The 18436-nt window shown below is 40.1% G+C and overlaps 2 protein-coding genes across 3 annotated transcripts in view; one reads left to right on the top strand and one right to left on the bottom strand.

Moving 5' to 3' along the window:
* The window catches only part of C16H7orf50 (chromosome 16 C7orf50 homolog), a 120176-nt gene that overhangs the window by 54989 nt on the left and 46751 nt on the right, over positions 1 to 18436 (top strand). The gene's annotated exons all lie outside the window — the stretch shown is intronic.
* The window catches only part of GPR146 (G protein-coupled receptor 146), a 48725-nt gene that overhangs the window by 14452 nt on the left and 15837 nt on the right, over positions 1 to 18436 (bottom strand). The window contains exon 2 of one of the 2 annotated variants that reach the window (XM_066561124.1): positions 12308 to 12349. The gene's annotated coding sequence lies outside the window, so the exon portion shown is untranslated. Of the gene's footprint in view, positions 1 to 2505; positions 2601 to 12307; positions 12350 to 18436 lie in introns of those variants that run through there. The other variant, XM_066561126.1, reaches the window with a different exon arrangement.

Raw genomic sequence — 18436 nt, 5'->3', positions numbered from 1 at the left:
TTTACATTCCAGGGGGTCTAGTATAGTATTAATGCTGATCTAAGTAGGTTATTATTAGATGGCAAGATTTAGAATAAGAATTTTCATTTACCAGGGGCTTGAGAGATCTTCCTGACATGCATGAGTTCTGATTTGTCCATCTATTGCTTGCCATGTGCCACTCCCTGCTCTACTTTATCAGTGACAAGGAGCTTTTATCCCTTAGTCACCAAAATGTTCTACCAATAAACTCAATTTCTTCTAAGACTCCCCACTTCTAAGACTCCCCACTCCATACTGCAGCTGTATGTATATATCAAACTTCAAAATAACCCTTAAACACGTTCTGTTCTGGGATGCTGAGAAATAGTTTGACAGGTTTAAGTATTTGATGATTTCATTTGAGTCCTTGGCCATCCTTCCACAGACCTGTGGGTGGGGATGCTTCCTTAGGTACTCTTAATGGGTATTGTTTTTCCAGGGCAACAGGAGGCTGGACAAATGTTTCCAAGGGCAAAAAAAAACCCCAAAGTAATTTTGTGGGAAGAAATGTGTAAAGGAGTCTGAGACCTCTGTAAACCTGGACTCTTTAAACCTAAAGCCTCCCATTACAAAAACATCTGTGAAGTCACACCTGGAGTCTACTACCAGTAGCCATCTGCTGCCCACACCGCATCCATTCCATGATGTTCTGGAAAGCCATGGCTAGAATTTGTACAAATTCCTGGAATTACAGCCATGTTAATGACATGGAAATAAGTACTAATGCTTATTAACTGCAGTGTATCCATTCACATGCCATACAGCAATTAACTCTCTAAAAATTTGGACAGACTTTTTATAGAGATTTCTTAGTGTCCTCTATAGGTAACATGCTGGTTTTAGTAAGTCTTGCCAGCTTCAGGGAGCAAAAATGACTTCTGTAGCACCTTTGTTACTGCAGGAGCCCTGATATATTGGGTTTGCATGGCAAGCTTTTGGGAAGGCGTTCGGTTTTATTTCTCATTACCCTGTTCTACTTTGATGGTTAATGAGTTCATTTTTCTGTAAGTTGAGTCTATTTTTTTCAGGATGGTAATGGGTGAGTGATCTCTCCCTCTCCTTCTCTCAGCCCATGAGCCTTGAGTTCTGTTTTCTCTCCCTGTCCAGCCATGGAGGGGAGTGAGAGAGTGGCTTTGCTGGGTACCTGGTGCCCAGCTGAGGTCAGCCCACCACAGAAATAAATGTGTAATCTGCTTCCTCCTGTGCTAATGGGTGGAAGCCTGAGGAGTAATTAGTTTGTCAGAGAGCCAGTTTCTTACTAATGATTGATAAATGGTTGTTTTGACAGAGCCCACACAGGCACTGGGTGCTGAGAACAGTAAAGCACAGTTTGTAGGGAGACCCCTGGAGGCTGATGGTCTGTCTTCACCTAAATGAGCTCTACTTGTTGTGGCTGTTGTGGAAAATATGCAGAATATTCTGATACTCAGATCCTACATGCAGGAGTTCAGACTAATCAGTCTGATGTGCTAATCACAAACACTGATGTTTACATGAATCACTTTGACCAGACATTTGATTGACTTTGTTGCATCACTTCAGAATCAGTCTGACTTGTGTAGAAATCCATGGACTTCTGCTCAGACTTAAATGATGGAGCCAATCAAACCCGTGCCAGATGTGATGCTGGCATGACAAATAGGGTGCTGCCTTTTATGCTGCTTTAGCATTTCTATCAGAACAAAGTTAAGTTCAGCTGACAGAGCCCTAAGGGAGAGTAGGTATTCTGCTACATACAGTAGAAAACAGATTTGCAAAAAATCACAGTGATTAGTGTAGTTAAAAATGCTTATGGAGGCTAAAAGGACAGCAGTCATTCTGCTTATTCAAAGCGTCTGCTGAAAGTTAGAAAATTTTTGGTGCTTTGAAGTTTGCCTTTGGCTTACCTTCTTTTATAATATAAATGGAAATGCTACTTAATTGTGATTAATTAGTTAATTAGTTACCGCTGTGTCTGTCTGCTTTGCAGCAATATTTCACAGTATGGTTTGCTGCATGTTCATTACTATCCTACGAATGAAAGATTCATAAGGATCACACTTTCACAGAGAACTTTTTTTCTCTCTTAAAGACTAATTGGATTAACTTTTGATCAATTCCTCTGCTATACTTCTGTAATACTTCTAGATTTAATATATAGAAACATAAAGATCTTGTATATTCAGAGCAATAAAAAAAAAAATTAAAGCACATAGTTATTGCCTAAAGAAACAGTGAGAAATCAAGCCTAATGTGCATGAAAATTGATATGCACAAGAAAAGCAACTATAACTTTGTTTTGGCCAACCAGATAAAAGTGGGAGTGTGGCAAATTCAAACAGTGATGTTTTCCCTAAAGAACTGTTATCTAAAACCCAAACATTGTTTTCTAATGACGGCACTATTCATTTCTACTGATGCAAGGCTTAGATGCGTTTATGTAAATTCTTTCTAGGCTCTTAAAAACCAAAAGCAATCTAAAAGGAGAACTGCTTAAAATCTCACCTGGGAGGCACTGCCTTGCTGTCGCAGAAACATTTTGCCCATCACGCCAGTCCCTTTTGTGAGTGAGCTCAGCAGAGAGTGCAGTGTCTTCTTTCTGGGGCAGAGTAAACCCTGGGAGCTGCTGCGGCCGTGGTGCCCTCAGCGTGGCACTGGACACTGTGGGCACATGTGACTGCCCTGCACATACGTGCTCATAATCCCCTAAGCTGCAGCCACACGCTCTCATTGGAGCTCTGGCAAAACCAGCGCCTGATCCTGCCCTAGGCACGGTGCTGTGTACCCTGCCCCTGGTTGTGAAAGGGTTTGGAGAGGTTTTTTTTTGGAAAGGACAGAGGGAAAGGACACACTGCGGTTCGGGGAACAGTTCAGCCTTTGGTGTTGTTGCGTAATGGGAGACAAACAGCGGCTGCATCAAACCCAGAGAGCTTTGGTACCGGAAAAGGATTTGACCATCAGAGCAGCTACTCTGTGCACATTAACGGAGTCATGGCCAGAATGAGCCAAGCTGACAAAAATATTATGTTAGTGAGATGTGATTTTCTTCAGAGCTGCTCATCACAGCTGTGTATACCGGGAGTCTCATCCCCCCCACCTCGGAAACACAATGCTGTTCACCAACACCCTCCTACACCCACTTGGCCTCTGGAGATTTAGACAGTAACCAACATTAGACTTGAAAAAGAGCCAATGTGAGCTTTAAAAAATACTGTAAGCCTCAGAATTCTTTTATGCATTTGGAAGAAACATTTTAATTGGGGGGAAAAAGAATAATGTAAGGAAAATAGTGCAGCTCTATCATCTGACTTTAATGAGGTGGTAGGTAAATGTAAATTCTTTGCATTTGAATAAAAAGCCTGTAACATCATGATTCCAACTATTTAGCTTGAATACAAATAGTCCTTAAATAATTTGCCTTTTTAAACTGTGATGAAGAAATAATTTATGTGTTTTCCTTCCTCCCCAAAGCAGTAAAGTTGAATACATGATTTTACTTACTAACCATAAAGGAGTTGACCCATCAAATGAACGAAGAACTTGGCTTTCATGTTAGTATCTGACTCTTCTTTAGTGTATGTAATATAAATGTGTTTTGTTATTTTATACCATTAGTTGCTTATTTTTAATTTTGCAGTTTCTTAGAAGCTAAAGCTTCACCACAGGACTCCAACACAGGCTCTAAGGTTAACACCTGAGAACATTCTAAGTGTTGGTATTTATGATCTAAGTATTTGCTTAGTTCAGTTATTTTTTGTTCCTTTTGGCTAAGCTTCTATTGTTTATATTAAAGTTAACCCCCCCCAAGTCTCTATTTACAATGTCTGTCACGCAGCACCTCTGCTAGTAGGTCCCCTGTAAGTATTTTCCATTAGATTTTCCATTGTTGGAGATTGGTCAAATTGTTAAATAAACAAGCACTTCTTTAATCTCTGAAGTAGTATTTCTTTGAGGAGACAGTGTGGGGCAGCCCAGGATTATGACTTTTCCTTTTTTTATGCTTGTAATATTTCATACTTATCACTCATTTGGTTAAGCCGTTATGTATGGTTTGTATTTTGAAACACGAAGAAGGAAACCCAAGCTGTGTTGTTGATTTATATTTAATAATACCAGTGACAGTTGGGCATGGAATTGAAGGGGAAGTGTGCTTTCCTTTTGAAATTCAGACCTCATAAAGTTTAGTGTATCAGCTTTTTGCAGGACAAAAATGCAGATTGGGAGATGGAACAGCACTCCTTTGGTCTCCAGGGAGAGCAGCACGTAATAGTGTGGCTCCTTCGAGTCTGCTGCTCTCCTGGTTTTATAGAGGCAACTGCTTGCTCTCATAGGCCCTGCCAGTCCATCACTTCTTTCAGGCTGCAGTGCCCATAACCTAATACTTTTTCCATTTTCCTGGCTGGGTTTGTCCAGCAGACTTTCTACAAGGTTTGTTTGAGTGTAGAGATACAGAATCCCTGACACAATGATGCTGTGTGACTGCAGCTTGTAGTAACAAGTGGTAATTGATCACCTGGAGTTACTTGGGGAACTTGTGGGGAAGAGGAGATTGTTGTGCTTTGACCATAAAGCACATTTCAACAATATCCATACTTACAGAACATTTTTAGATATTTCTTGTGTTTTCTGGCCTCCCCAGAGCAGTAAAGTTTAGGATACACTTCTACTTATCAGCCATAAAGGAGATTAACCCTAAAATGAATGAAGAATACGTGGGCAGATCTGTGGATGGGGTTTTGTGCTGAGACTTGGTCCTGGCCACACAGCTGCAAGGGGACTGAGGGAAATGTTGAGGTTTACTTTAGCGACTTATTTTTTAACTCTGCCTCATTGCAAAGTCAGCAAGCACAAACCTCAGTGAAGGTGGAGCCTCTTCTGTGACCTGCCAGGAAAATTAGCACAGACCTAAAACACCTTAAAGCACAAGCCAGGTGTTTTTGCTGGGCACAGGGTAGAGGTTCAGCTGGACAGGTGTCTGGTGTGAGCATGAAACACACAGAGAGAACATAATGCAGGTTTTTTTTGTCACCATTAAGCAGCAGGGATCACAGAAACCTTGGAGGCCTCCTCACAAGATTAATTTTCAGATGCAGTGTACTGTTCAATGCTTTTGGGTTGATTCATACACTGAATTAAATATGGCACTTCTCTGTCCATCTTACCCCAATTATCTTTCTCATGGCTGATGGTTCTATAAAGTTAATGCACAGCCCTGAAGTTCATAATTACAGGTAACTTTGGTCATATGAAAATGGGATACAAACAGTGCAGATTTTTGTTTACAGAATAATCTGTACTGATTCAGATGTTTAAGTCATATGTTTAAGGTGCTGATGTCCCTAACATGCTGCTACATATAACTGATAGAAAATTCTGGTAGTAGTTTTTACTTACAGAGGCTAAATAAGACCAAAACAAAGTTCTGTTCAATTTTGTTCGACATTATAATGACTTTTGGAAGTTCACCTTCCAGGAGTGCTCTGTGCAGTAACTTACGCAGAGTCAGTGATTCAGGTGGATTAAACAAATCACAAAGTTAAAGTGAAAGTTGTTATTCAGGACTGTGGTTGCCAGAGCATTATTTTTATGAGCTGAAGTGGTTTCATTGAAGCATCACTATAATATTAGTGAATTACTGTGTGTGTGTTTCAGCCCTTCATACCCATGTGCAGAGTGTCTATAAAGAGTGGTTATTCATTTAAAGGATTATCACAAATATTCCTCAGTATACTTTTATCTTAAGCTGGTACCTTCAAAGGAATGCAAGCAGTTGTGGTTTCTGATAGAGAGACTCTGAGCAAAGATCTCCTGGTTCATTGCACAGACTGAAGCCAATCCCCACTGACATTCCTTCTCATTTCCTGTATTACTGTTTCAAGGGTAAAGCAAGGTGTAGTATTAATGGGATTCATTCAATACTGTTTATTTCTGTTTCATCTTAGTGTGAATATTCAGCAAGTTCATATTTGGTCATAACAAGTCTGAAAATGCTTTGGTAATTACATAAAAAAATGAAAGTGAATGTGCAAATCAGCTGAGGTAAGCAAGACTTATTTGCACATTTTAGATTAGTTGCTTTAGCACTGCCTTTTATATGGGCACAGCTTTGAGTCCCTTTCATTTTTCATCTGCTACAGTATTTCAGGTTGCAAGAACTTTGATGGAAAGCTTTAAAAAGGCGACCACAACTGTACCAGTGCTGCAATCCCATTAATCATACATTCATTCCTCAGAACCAGCGTCTCTGGTTTGAGGAATTCACCCAGCTCTCCCTGAGGGCCGTTCCAGATGAGCTCTGGTGAAACTGGCTGTTGAAGCTGGATGTTTCACAGCCCTAGCACAGCTTATTTTTTGCTGAGGGCCACCAGAAAGTGAGAGGCACCTTTTGGTGTCCAGGTGGGACAGGAGAGGAGCTCGTTCTGAGGGGCACTGAGCAGCTGAGGCAGCTCAGGGTTACCCTCCTTGTGCCAGCTCCATCATTTCAGGAGTGGGAACCTCCTCCTGCACAGCTCCTTCCTCTGCTGACATGACCCAGGATCCTCATGTGATTTTTACTGAAAATCCCTCAGACCTGCTAACCCTGTTAATTCATAGAAGCTCTCCCAAAGTATTCCAAGCTTGTGGTTCATGTCAGTAGGATGCCTTTTACTTTATTTAGAAAAGACCATGATTCTGTTTCAAAAACATGGGTCTGTGCAAAAAACCTGATAGTTGCATATCAGTAGGAGTGGTAATAATAATGGGCAAGGCAGGAATATTTGTCTTTTCTAGTCAGCAGGTTTTTTAACTTGAGTTCCTTTATATCTGACCCTGATTGGTGTGGCCAAACTGCTGAAATTCCATTAGGTCATGGCTTGTGTGGATGTATTAGAGATGTTCTTTGGTGTGTCTGTGTGCATCTTTTGACTCTGCATACTTTGGCTAATTTTATTAGCTACTGTTTGAAAATGTCATTAGACATCAGATCAGTTTATTTAGCTATTGTGGGCTAATCCAAACCTACAGGATATAGTACACAGCTCCTGACCTTTTCCTGTTACCAGGCTTGCAGCAGCTCTTTCCTCTGCAGACCTCAGGTGGTGGGGAGGAGGAAGGGTTTTAACCCTCTGGGTGTGTTTTGTGAAGCTTACAGGACTGGCTGAAGGCACTGCTGCTCACTTTGCAGCACAGGAGAAGCAGGAGAAAGCACAAGCAAAGGAAAAAGTCCAGAGTATTACTGTCTTCCTTAATAAATTCTTGGCTGCAGTCTCCCCACCCTTCAACCCTTTAAAGAAGTTGTAAAGCACCAAGTTTGCAAGCTCCAGACTGTGGTAGTGAGTAGGATTTCACAGTCAGCTGACCATGAAGTGCTACCAGCTTCTAAAATCTGCTTGACTGCACATTACTTCTTGAAGCCTTCCAGATTTTGGAGAAAATTGTTGGACAAAAATCTTTGAAGATGAGCTTGAAGATTGAGGAGTTAAAACATAATTTCCTCTAGCTGTTCATTTTACTGTTGCCACTTTTGATCTACGTTCATGTGAAAAAACAAATTTATGAATAAATCTCTACCCCAAGAGATATTTTGATGGCATAAATCTATTGTATTTATTGTTCATAGCAAATTTTAAAGGGAAGAAAAAAACAGAGGAGGAATACAATGAAAATGTTGACCTTAATGAATGAAAATTGGACTGTTTGTACTATGAGAAAATGAGATAATTATGGCTGTAAAATCCCATGCTCAAAGAATGAAAATAACATACACAGTGTGTGGAAATGGGAGTGAGCCATTATGGTAAGATGGATTCACTGAGATCTTTTCTGCATAGTAATTCTTCATAATGTGGGATTTTTTTTTATTTAAGGACTAAAACCATCCTGGAGAATGTTCCTGGAGTTTGGCACCAGTGAAAGAGATTGGTTTACAAACATTTCACACCAGGAAAATGTTTGGAAACCAGTAGTGGGGTGTTTGGCCACTACAGTTATAAGCAGCAATAGATGCAATTTGTGTTGCATTAGAGCCATTTGGCAGGTTAGTGATTCATTTATCTGTTACCAAAGATTTCCTAGCCAGGAAATCTACTCTGCATAATTTCCATATTTTATGTTGAGTCTTCTTTTGATGGGGAAAAAGTGATTAAAAACCAGCGTGTCAAAACAAAGGGTTAAATAATCTGTTAAATACAGCACAATAACGCTGCAAAGGTTGGCTGTTTCTGGATTTTAGAATGAATTTTCCTTTAAGCAGTAGCTAAATGATTTCCTTAGATTGTTCATGTGTTGCACGAACCAGATCAGATCAGATCAGTCTTAAAGTTCATCATTTTCCCCAGAGTGTCTGAAATCCTACTACAAAGAGTCCTTTCGTCTTAAGAGTCTGACACCAAGTAGAAATAAAAGGCTGAAATAATAACACCACTAACTTGGTTTAATTAATTGTATGTTTCTGTACTTAAGCTTGAAGGGTGGAAAGTATTTCTTTAAAGGCTACCTACAAAACTGGTGAATGAGCAGCCACTCAGGGTGCCACTTCAAAGAGAAACACCCAAAAGAGCAACAGAAGGGAAGCTGCTTTTGAATTCTCTCAGTTCCTCCTGGCAGCCCAGGGCTTGCAAAGGAAAACAACCCAGAAATGGTTATTTTCTTTTGTGTTAGTTACATAACCAGCTCCCAGCAAATAAAGCTGGAGGTGGAGCAGCCATACAAAGCCCCACTTTGTAACCTGTGCCTGCCATAGCTGCACAAAAGAATCTCACCTGAATTTAGGCATTTTTCCTTCCTGGCTAAGGGAGATTCCTTACACTGTCTGCAGCCAAATTGATAAATTCAGGAGCCATGTGTAACTCTTGGTTGCACTGGTGGATATTTTGTAATTTGAGCCTTCATGGTTACTCCAGATTTGTAACTTATTGCTGAAGCAGTCAAATCTTGGTTTCTACCATTTTTTATTTGTCAGATTTCTCTGTATGCAATATTGTAATAAAGTAAAGAAGTAGGGGAAGGTAACTGCAAAAGGGAAAGCTGGTTTGTACAAGAGTGCTCAGTCTTCCCTTTGGGATCAGTTGAAGCTCCAAAAATTGTGCTTTCATGTTAACCATCCTGTGCCACTTTGAACTCTGCCTTTGCAGCTGTGCTGTGGCTGCCCTAAAGCAGCATTTGGGGTGAGTCTGCTATCTCACTGCTGCAGATGACAGCCCTGGCTGGTCAGCAGCCTTTGTTCTGGTCTTTGTGCCCTGCTTGTCCTGCATCCCCCTGACTGCCAGCTGGTGGATCCTGGCTCTGCCTCCCCCACAGCTCTATAATGGCCTGCTCTTGGGTTTGGGACTTCAGCTTTTGATTTACTGGTAATAAAATCCCAGGATTACAGGTGTGCTCCTTTACTGTCCTCAGGTGTCAGCTGTAACACTGCTGCCAAGATGTCCTGGTGCCCTCATTTTTAAAGGGTGATTAGGAGACCAGCCTGAGAATAGCTATAACTGATGAAAGGATTGAGAGAATTTATACATTTGGCAGTTCTAACCATTTTTTTGCACTTACTTTATAGACCTGGAAAGGAGGGAACTTGCAATAAATACGAAATTCTAAAATGTCACCTATGCCCAGCTTCTACAAACTTTATTATCATTACCTCTGTAAGAATTAAAAGTCAGTTCATGTACTCCAGAGCAGCAAATATTGTCAGACAATGTGTAATGGAAATTTCTGAGAGCCAATATTTAACATCTTGAAATGAGAAGCATCCAGGATAACTTTTGAAATCGCTTGAATTCACTATATATTACAACAAAATATGAAGGTAAATATTAAGGTATTTTCATCAGATGACTTTAAATTAATCTTTGGATTTTCTTTTAAAAAAAAGAAATGAAGAATCTTTGAGTAATGATGAAACAGGGTGGCACTCATATTGCTCTCCCTCTGAAGCATGACATAGAGAAAAACTACTTGGAAGTAGTTCCATTTCCATGTTTAAACTCTTTGTTATTTGAGTCCAGAATGCTCTTAAATTGTCTGGTTTGGGCCTTGGTACTGCAAATTAACTCTGGGTAGTTAGATGCATAAACAGAGGCACAGCAAAACCCCACTGGAACGAACACATCTTGTGTGGCCCGGGGCTCTGTCTCACGGGGCTGTTTGCTGGGGGTTTGTTTATTTTTTAAGTGTTCTAAAATGTTTCCCAAGTATGTGACGTTCCATAAATGACAGATCAGTAGCAGCAAACTTCAAACCCTCTTACAAAGTAGCTTTTCTTGGCTTTGTTTAGGAAAGTTTCTTTGATTCTGCTTATATTTAATGTGCTGCTGGGTAACTTTGGAACATACATTTTCTTAAACCAAATTCAGAGAGTACCATGAACTGACACCTGCTTAAGTCTTTAATTAAAAGTGGTTTAATCTCTAACAATCTCTGTGTACATAAGCAGAAAGTATCTGTGTTTCATGTGTACTTTGAACTGCCATTCATTTAGAAATCAAAGATTTGTAAATGAAACACAGTATGCCAGACATGATGATGTTTGACTGGAATCTCTTCTTGTTGGCATAGCCTGGATTTCCTGGTGCTGTCAGCCTCCAGGAATACATTCTTATTAAAAATTACAGAGAGAGGGAAAGATATAGAAGGAAGGCTGTCTTAAAAAAGTGTGTGTATCAACTATATAAAAAATATATTTAAAGCAGGCAGACACACAGTGGGACCTGTAGTAGAGAATTGCCAGTGGGATCAGACTTCTGTAGCTGAGTCCCTCGCAGGTGAGTATGTTGGAGGAGCCTCTTCTACACTAACTCTAGGTTTTAGGGTAACTTTTTTTTAACAATAGCCTCTAAAGTAGTGGTTGCCCATGGAGCTGCATGCATATAATGGGTTTATGACTGGCCTTCAGTGAGGAATTTAAGCTGAAAAGCTTGTCTTGCTGTAGCTGATATCTTATTCAATATATCCTTTCTGTTTTTATACACAGTCTCTAAGATTAGTGTGGTTGAGTATATTGAAAGTAATAAAAAACAGACACAGAAAAATTGTTGCATGTTTAAAGAAAAAAATCATAAAATGAAAGAGGAAGTGCATCATTTATTATAACACCATGTAGACTAATGAAAAACATACTGCAGGCTGGAAATTTGTTAAGAGCTGAACTCAAAAAGTTTCCACTCCCAAAAAATGCCTTGGGGCCTCCAGCTGTAAGCCTGTGGGTGAAGAGGCCCTATGGTAAACTGACATAAAAAATAAGTACTCCATAAACAGTCAGCTCCTGTTTCACAATAGTTGGAAAGATATTTTTAAGAAGTATTACTATTGATGCTGACTGTACTTTATCAAAGTAAAGAGAGGCAGTGCATTTAACTAGAATGTTAAACTGGGAGTTGGGCACTGGGCACCAAAATGTTTATTGTACATAGGAGAATATGAAAAAGATGAGGTGACCTGCTGAGAATAACAGAACAGCAGCTGGTACTGGCAGAGCTGGAATTAACATTAAATCATTTCTGGCTTCTCATCCTTTGCTCATTATACTGGGCTGTACAAGTCCCCTGTTCCTCCCCACACTGAGCAGGTGCCACCCCTTGTACCCAGGAATGTTCTTTTGTTGTGTGCAAATACCCCCCCAGAGTATTGGTGTTTGCACCATAAGTGCTCACATGAATGGAATTAATTGGCCTCTTGAAGAAGACAAGATGAAGTTTTCTGTCTGTCCTTTAAGTCTAAACAGATGAAGTTTAGATTAGAAGTCTTTCCTAAAGGTGCATCTTCCCTGCTGAGCCAACAAGGGATTGGCTTTGGCTTTGCCTTTTCCCTTCTGTGTGCTCAGCCCTTGTTCGTGACACTCATTCTCAGGGGCTGTGGGCTTCCAAGGCACGTTGAACTGTCAGGATGCTCTCTGAGGAAGGCAGTGCAGCCTCCATGCCTGCTTCACATGCCCTGGGAAGCAGTTTGCAGCAGTAGTGCCAATGAAACCTTCTGATGTGCCTCCCGTCTGTTTTCTCCAGAGGTTGCCCTGCCTGGCAGAGAGCCCTGGAGTGCATCAAGGATGATGGGACACTGCCACAGAGTCCAGATTTCACAAACTTAGAAAGATGCAGTAAATTGAATGTAACTTTATGAGACTGTTTAGATGGCAGCTTTGTGATCTTTGAGAAGGACAATCTGAGAGTTAATACCGTTTATCTTAGCTACGTCTTCGGTCTTGGTAATCCAGTACCTTTTTACAGAAGTAAATACCAGGTCTAGAAGTCCCAGTTTTGGTGAATATTTTCACAGTTTTACATGGATGAAATAAGCATGCACAGTAATAATCACACTGTATTGCTACAGCTCTACTTACATGAGGTGCAGCCCAGGAGAATGTCAGTCTGAGATGGAGCCACTGGGAGGAGAAAAGGAAAAAAAAAAGAAAAGGTGAAGCAGTTACTTCTAGGTGATTAAAAGACACGAAAACAAAATTTAATCAAATGTGGTAAATAGAGATCACTTTCATTTTTTTTGTCTTGCATCTCCCTATACCATCTCTGTGTAGCATTTACAATACCCAGTGTTTTCATCCAGTGATTAGAAAATCTGTAACATAATTGTTCATGGTATTTGATGCTGTAATGCCTCACAGTGGGGCTGATGGTTACTTGTGATGTGAATTTAAGATCCTAAATAAAAGCTGTAGATTGATCTAAAAATATACCCATAACTTCCTTCTCCTCATTAAAAATGTCATGCTTGGTGGGTTAAAACTGACATGTAACAGTCCCAATATGAAATATTTGTTCTGTAATGTGAAACCATGATAAATGTCATTTCAATTTGTTACTGTTAAAAGTGGTGGGTTTGGCACACAGTGTCACATTAATTCACTTTACTGAGTATGTGTTTGCTCCTTTGCATGCCAAGGGGAAAAAATATAGAGAATTATATTTTATTGCATTATAAGGAATGTAATATATCTGTCCACTCAAAATTTATAACCACTATTTCAGTGTATCTTTAGATAAGATCCAACTTATCTAAAGGAGAAGGAAAAATAAGTAAAACACTAATTTCCATATGTATTGCAGTAGGAAAAAAAATAAACAGGCATATGTAAGGAATTAAAGAGGTTTGAGCTGAGATTAATGATGGAACAGTAATATTTGTAGAGAAAGGCAAACTTTAATAAGAGTAGATGAGTTCTCCCCTAAAAAGAAAGATTAACTTGTTCAATGGTACTTAATTATGACTGAATTTTGAGGTAAGTAGAATACTTAATCTGGGAAAAATGTTTTAAGATAGCTGTCTGTGCCATTTCATTCTTTTTTGTATTAAAGTTTTACTGAGAGATACAGATCTGGTCTGTAAAAGATCTGATCTCATTCTGATGCACTTTTTGTCTGCTATTAGCACCAGATATGGTTGTTACTACCACATTTTCCAGTCAGGGCTCCCCAGCTCCCCTGCTCTCCTTGGCCTCTCTCTGCCCTCTGTTTGACATCTTGTGGTTGGCATTTAAGGGCCCAAGAAAAACAAACAGTGCAACCAGTATTTTGCTTGCAATTTTAGTTTCATAGTTTGATGGAGAATAGTAAATAGAAAGACAAACTGTTACTATTTTTATGTGGTCTTGGTCCTAAGAGAAAGGCATTTCCATAGCTACCATGACTTTGTGATGTGCCACACAGGTGGAAATGCCCAACACCAACTCTGGTGGCTGTAAAACCCTGCAGTAATGGCTGGCTCATCACAGTCTCTGGCTGGCCTCACTTCTCAAGAACAAAAATAAATCAGCCACAAATCCAGGCAAAGAAGGAGCAGCTGTTCTGTTCATAGTTCCATGCAAATTTAAGTCACATTCAGGGAAGTAAAGGGACAGCTGCCCTGTGCTTTAGAGCAGAGACTGATTGTGGAGAGCTTCCCCTGGTGCCTGTCACTGCTGAAGTCCCACCTGGACACAGCTGGGACACATCTGGAGCTCTGGGAGCTCCAGCTGTGTAAGGACAGGCTGCAGGAGATGGCTCCTCCTGAGTAATGCAGTCCTCCAGTGCTTTAGTTGTGTCCTATGGCCTCATCTCCATGTGGGCATGGGAATCACTAGAATTAGACATGGGAATTGTGGAATTCAGCTGGCACAGTTGCACAAGTTTCTTTATATGCATAGCAATGTGCTGGGGTCTGCATTCCAAGGACCACTGCTGTGTGCCCATGGAGCTCTTAGGGCTGGGCTGGAGAAAGGTTCTGTGGTCACCCAGCAGCCTCCAAAGAGCAGCTTTGCTACTGCTGACCTGCTGCAGCTTCCCAAGGATAACGTGTGACTGACTCACTGCTTTCCCCCTTCCTTACTCAGTAGCCCTCCTGCATTGATTCTTTTGCTTTCTGATCCTTGCTGTTGAAGTGTAATTTCTTTTATGTAATAAATAATGTTTCAGGATTGATTAAATCACAACATGAATCATAATGGAAATGCTGAGCTGTACACGGGGCTCTTCACATCTATATGTCTGTGGAGATGAATAAGAAGTTCTGTAGAGACAGCCTTAAAGTGGGTTTGCAGTTTTGCTGGGAGCTGAACTCAACTGGTTTTTGTTTTAATGTAGTCAGCTTGAGTGGAATAAAATGCTGGGGTTAATCAGTTTGAAATTAAATTGTTGCATGAGCAGAATGAGCATAGTTATTTCTAGATAGCTTAAAGAATGGAGTATGATCTCAAAGGTCATGTGTAATTATACTTTTATTCATGAGGCCTGTGTTTTATATTCTAAGAAATATAATTCATGTATTGTATTAATCATGCAGAATTCTAAATCAGAACATAAAATTTTGCAGTGCTATAATTAAGAGAAATGAAAGTGATAAGGAGTAACAGCTATGTAGCTAATGAGGGAGTTAATTTCAACGTGTGTTTTAGGCCATTAAAGTACTACAAAGCAAGAAGTGCTGCTTTGCCAGCACAAAGCAAAGAAAGGCAGTTAAGTACCACTCCCTTCCCCAGCCAGCAGCACTGGGAATTCTGGAGAGATCCAGCTGTAGTTCCAGCAGGAGCTTTCACAAGAAATGTGCAAGGAGATACTAATCACTGGTGCAGATTGTCCTTTAGCAAGGAAAAAGGTTTCTTTTCCTCCTTCTATTTCTTCTCCCTCCCAGGAGAGTATTCTGCATGTGGACATGAATTTTTCTCTATGCAAACGTTTTTATCCTTTCAGGTTGGACAGAGTTTTACAAAGTTATAAAGCCAAGAGCTCAGGTGTTTTTTTCTGTGTGTCAGGGTCTGCAGGCCATTCAGGACATCCTTGTTCATGCTGTGCTTTGCTTTTTTTTTTTTTTTTCCCTTAAGAAGTCTGAAGCGTTTTCCTTGTGTGGTTTTGCAACACCATTTTTTTTCCCAAACAGCAGGAGTCCTATCACTAGATCAAATTTGGAGTTCACTGCTTCCAACAATTGTCTAATGGATCCACATGTTTACACAGCATGACACTGGCATCCAGATAGTGTCATGAAAGTCTCAATCAGTACTACTGTTTCATGCTTCCTCCCTGCTTAAAAAAAACAAAGGGGAAAAAAAGGGTAGAAAAAAGGGAAAAGCTGCAGGCACTTTTTTCCTGGTGCTCAGGGGAGCAGTGAATGTTTCAGCCACCAGTACTCACTCACAAAAGTTTGGAAAATACTTTCCATCTGCTCTGATTGAAAATGCCAACTCTCAGATATTTTATCAGTACTTATTGTATCAATAAATAGATCTTAAAATCACAGACTCCCAGAGCTGCCTGGGTTTTAAGAGACCTTAAAGATCATTTACTTCAGCCCCACTGCTGTGGATGCACCAGACCAGGTTGCTCAGAGCTCCATCACACCTTGCCTTACTTCCAGGGATGAATGCTACAAAACGGGAGACTGGAAAATAACATTTCCAGACCCAATCCTTTCTTCCTTCCTGAGACTCCCTGCTGAAGGAAAACTTGATTATCTGTGTAGTGCTGTGCCCCTAACTTGGAGCACCCACACCACTGCCCCGATGAAGCTCCAGCTGCTTCTCCCTGGCACTGATGTGTCCCTGTGCTGCTGTAGGCATTCATGGCCTTATGGTGAATCAAATCACCCAAAGGATCTTTCTGAAAACCAGAGTTCCCAGGGACAGCCTCAGGCACTTGGCATTTGTGTAGCATGGCAGGACCATTTGTAATTTACTCGCCCATGTATTTGGCCAAGTGTTTGATTCCTGTTCCCTGTTATTGGATGTAAATAAATCAGTAGCAATTACTTGGCAACAAGCTTCCATGGTCATTTGCTCTGAAGAAACTTAGTCCCTGGTAGCATTAAGTGAAGGAAGGGGGGGTTTGGCTGGGACACCAGAACCTTTCTTTTTTTTAATGCTCCCATGGGATCTTTCACTTCCACACAAGCAACTGCCTGAACTGGCCAAGTGGTCTTGATTTAATGTTGCTTTATGAACACGACTTGTCGCAGCTGCAGGATGTCATAACCTCTATTTCCTTAGCTTAGATTTGAAATCTGGAGCCATATGATTCAGATGAACCACAACTGCCCCTGCTTAATTTAACTTGATGTATTTGTTTTGAAAATACTGTTGTTTGCTCCAAGTTTTAGCTGCTAAATGAATTAAGCTGATCTGCACTGTTAAATGGGGAATACTGACCAGCTTGATTAAAAGCTGCAAAGAAAGCTCCAGTAATCTTTAACTTATCAGTGCCAATGAAAATATTTCATCAGTGTAAACTTAAAAAATCAAAACTTGTTTTAAATACAATAATTAGAGATTGTCCCTGAGATGAATGTAGCTCTGATACAGAAAAAACCCTAATTCTTACAAAAATAATTGTATGTTGTACAGTATTTCAGGGAAGTACAGTGAGCTCACCAAGAACTGTTGCTGCAGACAGGATTCAGAGTACAAGATGATGAGCAGTACTGGGTTGGCTTTGCATCCAAAATTTGATTTTACAGGGCTCCTGTTCTTGTGCAGCTTAGAAACTTTTGCATTTGAAGTAAAGCCAACTGGATTTGTAAAGATACTTATCTTATTCTCTGGCCTCATTCAAATCACCAGAAAATATTAAGGCTGACAGGCCTAACTTTATATGCTTCTCAATTAATATTTTTATGTTAGATTATATTACACACAGATTTGCACAAGTGCCAGGTTTGAAGTCACTCATCTGGTTTCCAAGTGGCAGATGCTGCCTTCACTACCGTATGTCTGCTCTCCACAACAGTAAATATTAATGTCAGAGTTTAGTGTCTTTCTTTGTAACTTGTTGCATTAGAGAAATCTTAATTTACTCCATTTTAATAAGAGACTAAACTTTTCAGTTCTAGGTTCACACATACAGTGTGTGTCAGCTCCCTGTAATTCCTTGGTTTTTTTGGCATTTTGTCTTCTGTTGAATTTAATGTCCTTACAGTTTTGTTGTTTTGTAAATTATTTTTTAAGAGTAACTCGTCTAGAGTAAGCAGGCAGAATAAAAGCTGTGCTATGTCCTTTCTAAACATATTTGATCTTTAAAGATACCTTTAGATGTGTAAAATTTAAAAAAAAAAAGAGAAACAGTCTTTGCCATGGCTGTAGTCCGTTAAATACAAAAAAAACCCAAATATTTCCCCAGCATTTGCAAAGCCACCCTTTTATTGAAGATGTTGAGACACAGCAGAAGTGAAAAATCATCCCAAGAGAATTTGGTTGTGCACCCAGTCACTGAAGGTCAATCTCAATTGCTAATATGTGCTGTGAGATTTTTCTTATTGCTTGTTACATAAATGAAGATTCATTTACAGGCTCTAATTTCTAGAATTATTTTTTTATGATTAAGTTTATAAATATCATAATCTAATTACATTCTTAACTTTCTACAACTGCTTGTTTGTGGTGATATTTTATAAATTTTCTTATTTAATTATTCTTAGATTCTCAGAGAGACTAAACAAAGTTTGAGAGCTGGGATGCTTTCCCAAATGTAGTTTAGAGCTGTTGGACAGTCAGTGAACTGCTTGTGCAGTCTGAAATAGAAGTGGCCCCAGCAGCACCTGCTGGAACAGCATCTGCAGGATGCTAGGTTTGGCAAATCAACACCTGTGTGTGGGTAACGTGCAGGTGGATCAGTGTGAGGGCACCCACAGAGCTGCTCCTAATTGTCAGGTGTGTCTTGTGGAGTGGAAAAGTGCAGAGGAAATTATATTCAAATACTGAAAATTACCTTACAATTAACATGCAATTTTACTTGATGGATTTTGGGCAATTCTACTTCCTGCCAACCTGTATGGACTGAGTGAGGTTTCTTTCCCTTCTCCTATTTCTTCTCCCTCCCAGGGTATTGCAACAAACTGGTTCTGACTTTAGTGTAAGGCAGTGGAGTCATTTTGGAGTTAAAAGCTGGCGTGGGTGTCTGGAGGCAGTGCTGTGGCCTGGGGACTTGGCTGAATTCCATAGCAGTGGTTCCATGACCAGGTGGAGCAGTTTCTTGCACTTCACCATCCCTTC

Source organism: Molothrus aeneus, chromosome 16, assembly GCF_037042795.1.
Source record: "Molothrus aeneus isolate 106 chromosome 16, BPBGC_Maene_1.0, whole genome shotgun sequence".
Classification (NCBI taxonomy): domain Eukaryota; kingdom Metazoa; phylum Chordata; class Aves; order Passeriformes; family Icteridae; genus Molothrus; species Molothrus aeneus.
The sequence above is the reverse complement of the archived record's forward strand: the minus strand, read 5'-3'. Positions and strand labels throughout refer to the sequence as shown.